Here is a 10,899-nt window from a genome sequence, read left to right on the forward strand (position 1 = left end):
GCAACATGAGAGCTTTGGTGTTTGTTTGATTCTTATTTTCTGCCAGTTGGGCTGCGTAGAAGAAGTGGTTGATTCTAAAGACTCCCTTCATGTGTCAACCCTGGCTATAGAATGAAGGTATTTGAAGAAAAGCCAGCACGGCAGCCGCCTCGATCCCTTTAGATTGGGGAGGGATAAAACCTGGAAGGGAGCAGCTGCCACACTTTAGGGCTTTTCTATCTGATGCTGTCGATGTAAATGGGCCCCTTCTTCAAAAAAAAAAAAAATACTCTGCTTGGATTTTGTCACTGTAAATTATGAGTAAACAGTAGCCAAGAGGCCGTTCTTCTGATGCCGTCCTGCTTCTTCTTAGATGAAGGATCATAGCTCACGTTATCTTTAACCGTGGGTGACATTTATAGAAAACTTTATGGTTCTGTCATTTCACATGGCTCGCTAACAAGCCCCTTAAAACACTTGTCCTCTAGTAACCTCCAGCGTTTGGCCCTCAGCTTCAAAACAGCGGGGACAACCTATCAGACAGACTGTGATGCTGGAGGGGAGGATGCTCTGGGTTCGTAGGCATATGCCTTTCTCTGCCTGAAGACAAACCTTAGAAACCAACCACTTACTCATGTTCTCTATAAACCTATGGGCAACGGTAAATAGTTCTCTCTCGAATTGTGTGGGCATTAGCGTAACTGTGAAAGCAAAATATCAAAGACACGTTTATACACATTTCATGGTTGGAAGGGATCCTTGCAATGAAACTGCCAAGAGTTGTTGGTTATGATGGCCAAGAATCACCACCAAATTTGAGGGAAAAGTAAGTTTAAATTCCACTAATCGCCCTCGTTTTGTCCTCTTCTAGCATCCAACATTAGTTTTTTCATCCTTTAGCCATTAGGTGGGGGAACATTTCTGAATCCTTGACTTATTTGATGCCATGATAGGTGCCGTGTGTCACAGGGGTTCTGCCTTTCTCTCCGCATTAGTATCGCGCAGCCAGCCTTTAAGACGTCGTCCTGTTAGCAAGGCTCTCTCAACTCAGGCTTCTGGCAGAGTTGTTCTGAAGGACAAGTTGAGGGAACAACACTGGTTCCTTCTTAAAAGAGCTCCAGGTGATTTTGTGGGAACAAGGTTGAGAACCACAAAGCAGATGGAAGCTTTCCAGGTTGTTACATACATTAGCCATTTTGATGAGAACAGATTGAGCCCTCAGTTGCCCGAAGAACAGCAAAACAAAAACTTAGCCATCCCCCTTTCAGTAGGCTTTAAATTGTATAGTTTATAAGATGAGAATTTTAAATGAAACTAAGATTTTTTTTTTTAAAAAAAGCCCATGCTTTAATCTTCATAATCAAAGTGAATAGATACAGGTCACCATTTCCATTAAGTTTGTTTTCTGGCCAAGATGGCAATTTACAATGAACATAAGAAACTTCTTGTAAATTTGATCTGATGATTTCCTCTCTTTACCTGAGCTAGTTTTAGTTTCTTCTATTATCTGAACTGAACAGATTTCTGCTTAAATGTAAGATAAATACCATGTTTTTTAGACATGAGGAATTGAGGTCAGTGATCAGAAATTCCTAAAGACTTCATCCAAAGGCTGACTGAGTAGAAGAATTTAGATTGATGGGAGATAGAAGAGAATTTTGGTGTAGGAAGTAATTCACTGATTTGTCTAGATACTTTCATAGACAGTGAAGCAAAATTTTTAATTATGAAAATCCAGATTCCTTATCTAAACTCTGTGGTAGGTAAAGCTATAGTAACTAGTAACTATCACAATGTTGTTATTTCTTAACGAGAATTTTAGAGATTGGTGATATGAAATCTGCCTCTATTTTGATCATTTTTATACTTTCAACTATTTAGTTTTACATTGACAATATTAGTATTTTTTTGGTGATGGTTTGAAATTGTGGATTACTAATTTGAGTTATGAACTCCTTGAAGGTGGTTTCATGTCTTAAATTTGTTTTTGCTTTGCAAAGTGCTGGGACTGTGCATGGTAAAGTCTTTTCAAATGACTTTTAAATGGGAGAAGGGAGTGAAATAGTGGATATACGCTAGTTGGGAAACTAAGCAGCAATTAGTTGAACACAATATTCACAAAGAGGAAGGTGGAATGCTGACTTGGCACCTTGTCACCCTAAGTTCGGAAAGCAAAGATCTGGAATTGATACAGTGAGAAGAACAAGTAGGAGGTTCTGGTAGTCATTGGGCTAGCATTAAGTCCAAACTTTACAGTCTGTCTGAATGCACATTACAGAGTCTAGTCTGGTACCAAAAACTTAAGGTCTAGACTCAAACATTCTCAGTTTAAATTCTACCTCAGCTATTCACCAGCATGATGATCTTGAATACGATATCTTCCAGAATCCATTTTATATGTATAAATGATGAATTTCATCAAACTCATCTAGACCTATGGAGAGATTTTGAGAAGACAGTGTACAGTACATATATTAAGAAGCTAATATTTTTACTTAGCCCATTCGCATGGATTCCTGAAACAAAACAAAACACAACTTTTGGTGAAGTATTTAATTGAGCAGTCACTTACTCATGTTTTAGGTACACTCAGTCTACTTCTCCTTGGCCCACTGTAAGTTCTTAGAAGACTAAAAGGACAAGACACAAAGTGGGGATTATTTAAAGCTTCTTGGTTTTGTGAGCGGTAATAAGATGTGGTATAATGAGTGAGGGATTAACATTGTGTGTTGGAGGTTTAAATCCTAGCACAGACATGGATGCCTCCCGTTTTCTTTCTTTCTTTCTTTCTTTCTTTCTTTCTTTCTTTCTTTCTTTCTTTCTTTCTTTCTTTCTTTCTTTCTTTCTTTCTTCCTTCCTTCCTTCCTTCCTTCCTTCCTTCCTTCCTTCCTTCCTTCCTTTCTTTCTTTTCTTTTCTTTTTTTCTTTTTTGGTTTTTCCAGACAGGGTTTCTCTGTGTAGCTTTGCACCTTTCCTGGAACTCACTTGGTAGCCCAGGCTAGCCTCGAACTCACAGAGATCCACCTGGCTCTGCCTCCCGAGTGCTCGGATTAAAGGCATGTGCCACTACCGCCCGGCACCTCCCGTTTTCTTAAATGCCACATGTGGGTCTGGATTCTCTACTGGTTCACCTCTCCCAACCTTGCTGAAAAGAAACAGTGGTAGAAACCATGACAAAAGCAATTTCTAAATTGTAAAAAGCTGTTCCACGTAACTATGAAAATGAGAGAGAGAGAGAGAGAGAGAGAGAGAGAGAGAGAGAGAGAGAGAGCTGTTTTATTCATCTGCTAGATAATTTGGAATCAGAGTGGCAAGGGCCTAATCATTCAGGTCCAGGCCAGTAGCAATAAGTAGACAAGGTGGTATCGTGGCAAAAAGGGTACCTTTCAATTTGCTGTATCTTTTCTAAGGCCTTAGCAATAAACAGTCAGTCTTCAGAAAAACATGACGCTCAAGAGCATTTTTGGATGGACAAGATGACGAACGCTAAAAAGAATATTGTGAATTTATAAATGATGTCAGAATTCACACTTGAGAATGAGGGGTTGAGCAAATTATTGCTTTATTCAAAGACGATTTACCTATCTTGGGGCTGGTGTGTTTATAAAGCGAATCAAGAGCATTTCGTGTCTGTTTGCTTTTGTTTAGGTTTGTTTTTTCCGTTGTCTCGCCCTGGGTCGAAAGAGAGTCTGCACATAATAGGAATGGCATGGAGCTATTTAAAAAAAAAAAAAAAGTGACCAGAGGAGGAGCTAGCGTTGAAGAGCAGTCAGCACAGAAATAAACAGTATCCACTTTCCTGACTTGAGTTTAGTAACAGTCAGATGCACAGAGAGCTTCCCACCCAACACAGGCAGGGAATCACTGCCCCCCCCCCCCCGCCCCTGTTCACCCCCTAACTCTCTGCACGTGCACCTATTGACATGTGTGTGCTCAGTGACAGCAACATTCACTCTCCCCACCCCCCTACCCCCAGCCCCAGGTTTGGATCCACTTTCTTTCTGGAAATATATCAAAGTCAGTCTTCAGCCTGCAGTTGAAAGTGCAGGAGAGTTTAGTCATAGCTCGATCCAACTTCTGAGCAACGATATTAAGCTTATGATTTCTGAAATGTTTACGTTAGCTCTGGCCACGCTGTTTACTGCGATTGTTGACACTAACACTGTTCCGTCCAGATGAGAGAACACGATCGGCAACCAAGATTGTTTTGTGTTGTTAAGTTCTCCTTTGCAGATGTCCTTAAGCTAATGAAAGCCAGAGCGTATTTCTTTTTCTAATCACATGATCAGGGAGCCAAGGTTGTTAGGGACTTGTAGCAAAGCTTGATTTCTCAAGGTTAGCAAGTTATGGGGAGAAAATAATGCGAGGCATCCTTAGACATTGCCTTAGTGAATTAAGTGGTAGCTTGCTTTCTTGAGTGTATTCCTAAGAGGCTCCTCAAAACCTGTATGTAGAAAAACACTGCATTTTAACAGTGTCTGCTTTGCTATTTCTTTTTAAACTCCAAGGATAATAATTGCTTTTGGTATGTGAAGCAAGTACTGAATTCAAGTAGTTTTCAATCAGAGGAGAAAAAAAATACTGCTTTATTTTCATACTTTTGGCTCTGGTAGACATGGTTTGGAGCATACAAGGCTGGTCTTAGAAACATGCATAGAAAGAGCCTTGCTTCCTTTCTCCTTTTGGCTTTCATTTGTTTAGTATTATACTAATGGACAAGTTGGGCCAACTAAAGAGACAGCAAAAGAGGCAAGTTAAGACAAGGGTGATTTTAATTAACTAACTCTTTCTAAAGCTGCTGAAATTGGCCCCTTGCATTGGCTACACTTTGCCATTAGAACCAGACAGAGCCTCAAAAATCATGAACTTTCTTTTTACACAAGAATTTCTGAAAGTGAGTTTTGAAAAGAAGAAACAATGTGTTTACAAGGCTATTGTTACTGCCCTTGAGAGATAGGTAGAGAGTTTCATCTTTACTTGAAACATTAAACGAGAGTGTTGGAGGACCACATGGGCCTTATTCCCCAATGGAAGACAAGATTACAATGGGATCTTGCTACAGAAGACAAAAACAAATTTTCAAACTTCATTCCATGGAAATTATTGCTTCATACCAGGATGATAACAATGCACAGGAAGTTGGATTGCAGATTGAGCTCCACTATAAGGGGACTTGCAGCATATACAAAGTATGGGTTTTGCTTTGGCCATCGCTTGAAGCAAAGACTATGTTGTATGCAACACACAACTGTTGGATTCTTCTTTGCATATTATTGTAAAAAAAATAGATAAGTCTTTTGTGTTGAACCTACTTGATACATCTAGTCAAGTATTTTTTTCTCTAAACCCTTTTGTGTTTTAATTGTTAACATACACGATTTTCTCTCTAGCATATAATATGTTAAATACTTAGAAAAATTGTATTTACTTGTCCTGTCAATTGTGTCAGTGTTCTCCAGTGTAAGTGTCCTCATGGGTGAGAATCTTTTTAGGTGCCTAATTGTTACAGGTATACTTGTTACATGACTGGAAGAATGTAAGGCATTTTGCACATCTGTGGCAAAGGATGACTATTTTTCTCCCATTTTATTTCCCGTTCTTTCTAGCAGCCCAACAAGTTGCTTTCCTTTCCTTTGCTTCCTTCCCTTCTTTCTCCCTCCCTCCGTCCCTCCGTCCCTCCCTCCCTTCCTCCCTCCCTCCCTCCCCTTCCCTCCCTCCCTTCCTTTCTTTCTCCCTCTCCCACCAGTATTAGAGATTAAATCTAGGGGATTCCTGCATGTTAGGTAAGTGCTTTACCACTGGGCTATATCCCCAATCTTTCTTTGTGATAGGTATTATGTTTTACTATGTCTGTAGACGCAGAACTGGCTCATACATAGCTTTGTGGTTTTTTTCATGTAAAGTGGAACTTAAATTGCTAAACAACGGAGCTGGGTCTTAATCCAAGTTCTATTTGTGGATGCCTCTTTCCCTTGTTCTAATTAGAAAACAGTGATAAGACAGTTCTCATGTAAACTCCAAATGCTGTAGTTTGCACTGTGCAGATCAACTTTTTTGGGTTGAAAGAAATGTTTCCATTCTAGATGCTCTGTCTGTAAATCCCCATATTTGCAGACTTTTGCTTTCAATTGATGTTTTCAGTCAGCAAAATTACTTATGCAGATAATTTGGAAGGGGTTTCAAAGAAAAAATGAGCCTTAAGTCATAACCTCAAATGTTTTATATATATGTCTATATGTGGTTGATGAGATTCATCACTAGATATACATATTTGGTATGGATATGTAAAACGTGTAAGAGTTCACAAAAATGTTATCATCTGTGCTGTTTTTTTTTAGCTTTAACTAATTAAAACTCATTAAGAGTGACCACTTCTGTTACCGTTTAATATTTTATTTAAGTTTATTTTTCCCTGAAATATTTTATGGTTTTAATCATGGGAAATCTTCACAGTCATTTTGAATCTGATGAGTTCTGTATTTTTAGATCCCTGCGTCTCATTGTCATTCAGGAGGCTGTGGCTTCTTGCATCTATCAAGGGATAGCCCTGTAACCACGCCATGATGTTTGCATCACTGAAAGAGGTTTGAACTGTTGCCATAATATATGCACAATCAAGTTAATAGGCACAGTAAATGCATCACAGGACAATATGGTTTTCAATGTAGAGTCCTGTACCCCCTTTTTTGTTACAAAAAAATGGAAAAAGCAAAAGAATTACTATCTGAACTCTTGGAAGTTAAGCAAGCACATACCCAAAGAGGAAAAACGTACTGGTAACTGGAGAAACCCAAACATCAATTAGGTAAAAAATAATATTCTCAACATCCAAAACAAGTAGCCAAAGTGCAGTAAGGCATCAAGGAAGCTCCAACTCTGTATAACAAAATGCTTCAGATTCCAGAGGAAATCCACTTTGGTTATTGTATTATAAAAATCACATATTTATCCACTGTTAATAACCAAGTCTAACATTCCATGCTAAGGACCAAAGCCCTTCATTTTCTTGTTGAAATGTTGGAATGATTTTGGGGGGGGGGGCACTACTAAAAATGAAAACAAAAAGTGCTTCTCAATACCAGAATGATGTGCTGCTTTCACTCCCTGCAGGCTCCCTGTTAATGCTCAGCATTACCTGTTGCTCTTGACCTCATCGTTCTGGGAGGAGAGTCTAGCTTATGGGCCAAACTTCCTAGAGGAACACTAGGTCCTACTCTTTGCAAATAGAGTTCCATTTAGTCCTGGCAGCACAAAGCTTTCTGGTTCAAAGAAAAGACTCTTCTAAGACTTCTTGGACACCGAGTAACTCTTACAAAACAACATTTTGATGAATTAAGTGTAAATGAATCAGAAACATATGGATTAAATTTCCTTTGAAATATGCATGCCTTTTCTGAATTAGGGGTAAAATGTTTGGCAAAATGTATTTTGCTAAACCCAAAATACTATTAGAACGCTCAATATTTTCCTGGGCCCCCAAATTATACTGGAGTCTATTTTCTTTAACAATTAATTCATGTTTAGGCTTAATACCATTAAAAATAATAATAAAGGAAAATAGCTTTAGTGTGATCTGTAGTTACTTCCTTGGCTATGTGTTTTCTTGAGTAATTGATAAAACCCCTCAGAAGTCTGTGTCCAACTTTCTATTCGTATTTTCTTTCAGCAGAAGAAAAATGCATTCTGTGTTCCTGTCACTGATTGTGCAATCTCAATTTCACACCTTATCCAAACTTATAAGTACTATGTAAACTGTCTAGAAATTTCCTCCATGCTGTGGTCATTTGGAAGCTCATAGATCAGAAAGACTTTTGAATACATGGAAGCAGAAGACATCAGCTTCCAAGTTTGTAGAGGTGACTTAGTGAGGTCCAGTGGGCCAGTGAGCCTGTGTAGCTCTGCACCCATTCTGGTTCAGTCAAGATGTCCACTCTTACCTCCCCCCCTCACTGCCACACAAGAGAGGAGGAAGTCAGCATGGTTGATTTTACTAAGTTTCAGGATCCTCTTTCTACCTCTGACTTAATCTGTCTCTTTGCAGGAGTTTATGCTGGGAGGAGAAAGAAACATAGGTATTCATTGCATTATCTCTGTTGTGTGCATTACTGGGTTTAGTCCTAGATTTAAACTACAGAGTTCTACAGTAAGGGCACAAGACTCCCCAGCTTGCTTTGGGTAGGCTTTTATCTTTTGTTCTCCAGGCCATAAGCAAACAAGTCTTCTTCATTTTCTCTTGTGAACCAATCCTCCCTCTCCAGGGCCTCTGTACATTCTGTTCTCTTAGCTTGGAACATTTGGTACCTACCACCTCCCAGCCATCCCTGGCTAGTCAAACTTTGCTTGCTTGTCCAGTGCAAATGTTACCACTCCAGAGAGGTCTTTCTTAAGCAGATGGGTCCCTCTTTTTTATGGTTGTTCAACTTAGTACTCAACAAAGAACCTGGAACACAGAAGATACTGAGTAAATATTTACTGAATAAATGAGCAAAAGTGAGGCCTTAGGTGGTCTTGTCCTTCTTTAGGGTTGTGGCAGAAGTACATTCAAGTAAAAAATATTAAGAAAAATAGCATATTTAGCTCCTTTGTTTTTTAAAATTCTGGTGTACTTTAAGAAATAATTGTTTTATCTTAGCTTTCCCCACAAACATTCCAAAATACAATAAATTGGAATTTAGCTGTTTATGCATGTTTCTAATCCAGCTTTACAAGATGTTTTTATTTTGTAGGTCTAAATTTGCAAGTCTGGGACCATATCATCTTGAATGCATGTTTTCTCACCTGAGAAAGCTAAGCAGAATCAGGGATGGTGAGTATTTAGGTGGGAAATTTGAATTTAGAGGACAAGTGTTTGGAGGTTGTCCATTTTTTATGAATGGCTGTGCTTAAAGTTAGTAAACTGGTACTTGGTTTTATTTTCCAAGGTATGTTCCATAGGAACTTATTCCTGTGGGATGCTGTGGGTTGTAGAATGGTGAGAGATTCTCAATTAAATTGTTTCAGAAAGCTCTGGAATAAACAATAATGAACAGATTATTTTTTTTTTCTCCACAAAATTCTCAGCAGATAATTACATATTAATTTCCTTTGCAATTTAAAAAATAGCATAGAGGATGCAGTTTCTTGCATTTTTTGTTTAAATATAGGCATTTGTGTGATTGTGTGTGTGTGTGCGCGCGCGCGTGCGTGTGTGTGCGCGCGCGCGTGCGTGTGTGTGCGCGTGCGTGCGTGCGTGTGTGTGTGTGTGTGTGTGTGTGTGTGTGTGTGTGTGTACCTGCATGTGTAAGCCAGAAGTTGAGGTTGGGTGTCTTTCTCAAACTCTCACTACTGTACTTTTTGGGACAAGATACTTCATAAAACCTGGAGCCCACCAATTCAGCTAGGGTGGCTGGCCAGCAAGGGCAAGGGACCCTTCCATCTTTACCTTTCCAGTGCTGGGATTACAGGTTCAGGTTGCCACATCTGGCTTCTATTCTGGTTATATTTGTTCAGATTGCCCCTGCTTGCGCACTAAGTCCTTTATTGACTGGGCTATATCTGCAGCCCCCTAGGACTTTCTTTTAATAGATTAAAATATAGAACATCAAGATGGAGTCAGGACTGCAAAGACTAAATTGGTCAATAGCATGTAGAAAAGAAATAGAGCCGAAACAGAAGTGGTCACTGGTATCTTCCAGAATGTGAAGCCTAGCTCATGAAATCTCTGACAGCCCCAATGAGGAGTCTAGGCCAAAGCCTGCCCATCAGAGGTGTCTTAAATTAGGCTGACATGCTGGACCTTTGTGAGCAATTAGCACAAGGTGGTTGGCTGTTATTATCCTGAGAAGACTGTGACTTCAAAAGATGAGGCAGATCCAAAGGCATTAACAGATATTGCTTTCTGGCTAGCCACAACCTTAGAGCCAGTATGCATTTCTCTTCTTGCCCTGGAGTCTTAGGGTCCACTTCATACCCATTTTGACCTCTCTCCCTATTGATGAACTTGGAAGAGGAGGCATAGAAAGACAAACGGATATCACCATTGTTCCTGGAGCTCTGTTTGTTATCCCTTTCGTCTACCACTGTCCGTTCTATATTCTCTTTGCTTGCATGCCTCACCCCTGGTTATGCAGCTTTGTTGATGGTTCACTCCATCTCTTTCCACCCAGGATTGCTGCAGCTGTCCTCAAAAGACCATGATGGGACAAGGAATACTAAGTACTTGTGTGATATTTTTCTCTTGTGTTCTGACAAATACATCTTGCCTGGAGGTCAGAGGGTAGAGCTAGCCACTAGTTAACCATAGAGGCTAGGCAGTGGTGGCACACACTGTTAATCCCTGCACTTGGGAGGAGGAAGCAGGAAGATCAGGAGTTCAAGGCCACCCTGGGCTATAAGAGATTGAACCAATCTAAAGGAGAAACAGAGCTGGGCGGTGGTGGTGTACGCCTTTAATCCCAGCACTAGGGAGGTGAAGACAGAAATATAAGGTGGGTGGAGACAGGTGCTCAGGGGCCCATTTGATCTGAGAATTCAAAGAGGTAAGGAGTTTCTAGTGATTGCTGCTCTGCTTCTCTGATCTTTCACCTTTCACTCCCTACATCTGAGTCCAGGTTTTAATTTAATAAAACTAATTAGGATCGTGCTTCAAGTACTCAACTAGATTGTGTGAATTCCACGGGTACTCTTCTCTGCATCTGTTGTGTCAGGGCTGTTTTCTTCCCGTTGTTGATCCAAATTGCATTTGGTCTGTGGACACAGTTGTGGCCTTTAGTTCTCTGGCAACCTTTGTCGTGACTTGTAGGAGGAAGCTCCTTTTGAGGACCAAGAATTCTAAGGCTGCAGAGTCCAGAGGTATAGGGAACAGAAAATGACCCACTGAATGATGGTAAAGGGTCATTTCTACTTCTAACCCCTGGTATCCATACTCACAAATTGTTTTTTA

The sequence above is a fragment of the Peromyscus maniculatus genome, chromosome 15 (genome assembly GCF_049852395.1).
Source record: "Peromyscus maniculatus bairdii isolate BWxNUB_F1_BW_parent chromosome 15, HU_Pman_BW_mat_3.1, whole genome shotgun sequence".
Taxonomy (NCBI): Eukaryota; Metazoa; Chordata; class Mammalia; order Rodentia; family Cricetidae; genus Peromyscus; species Peromyscus maniculatus.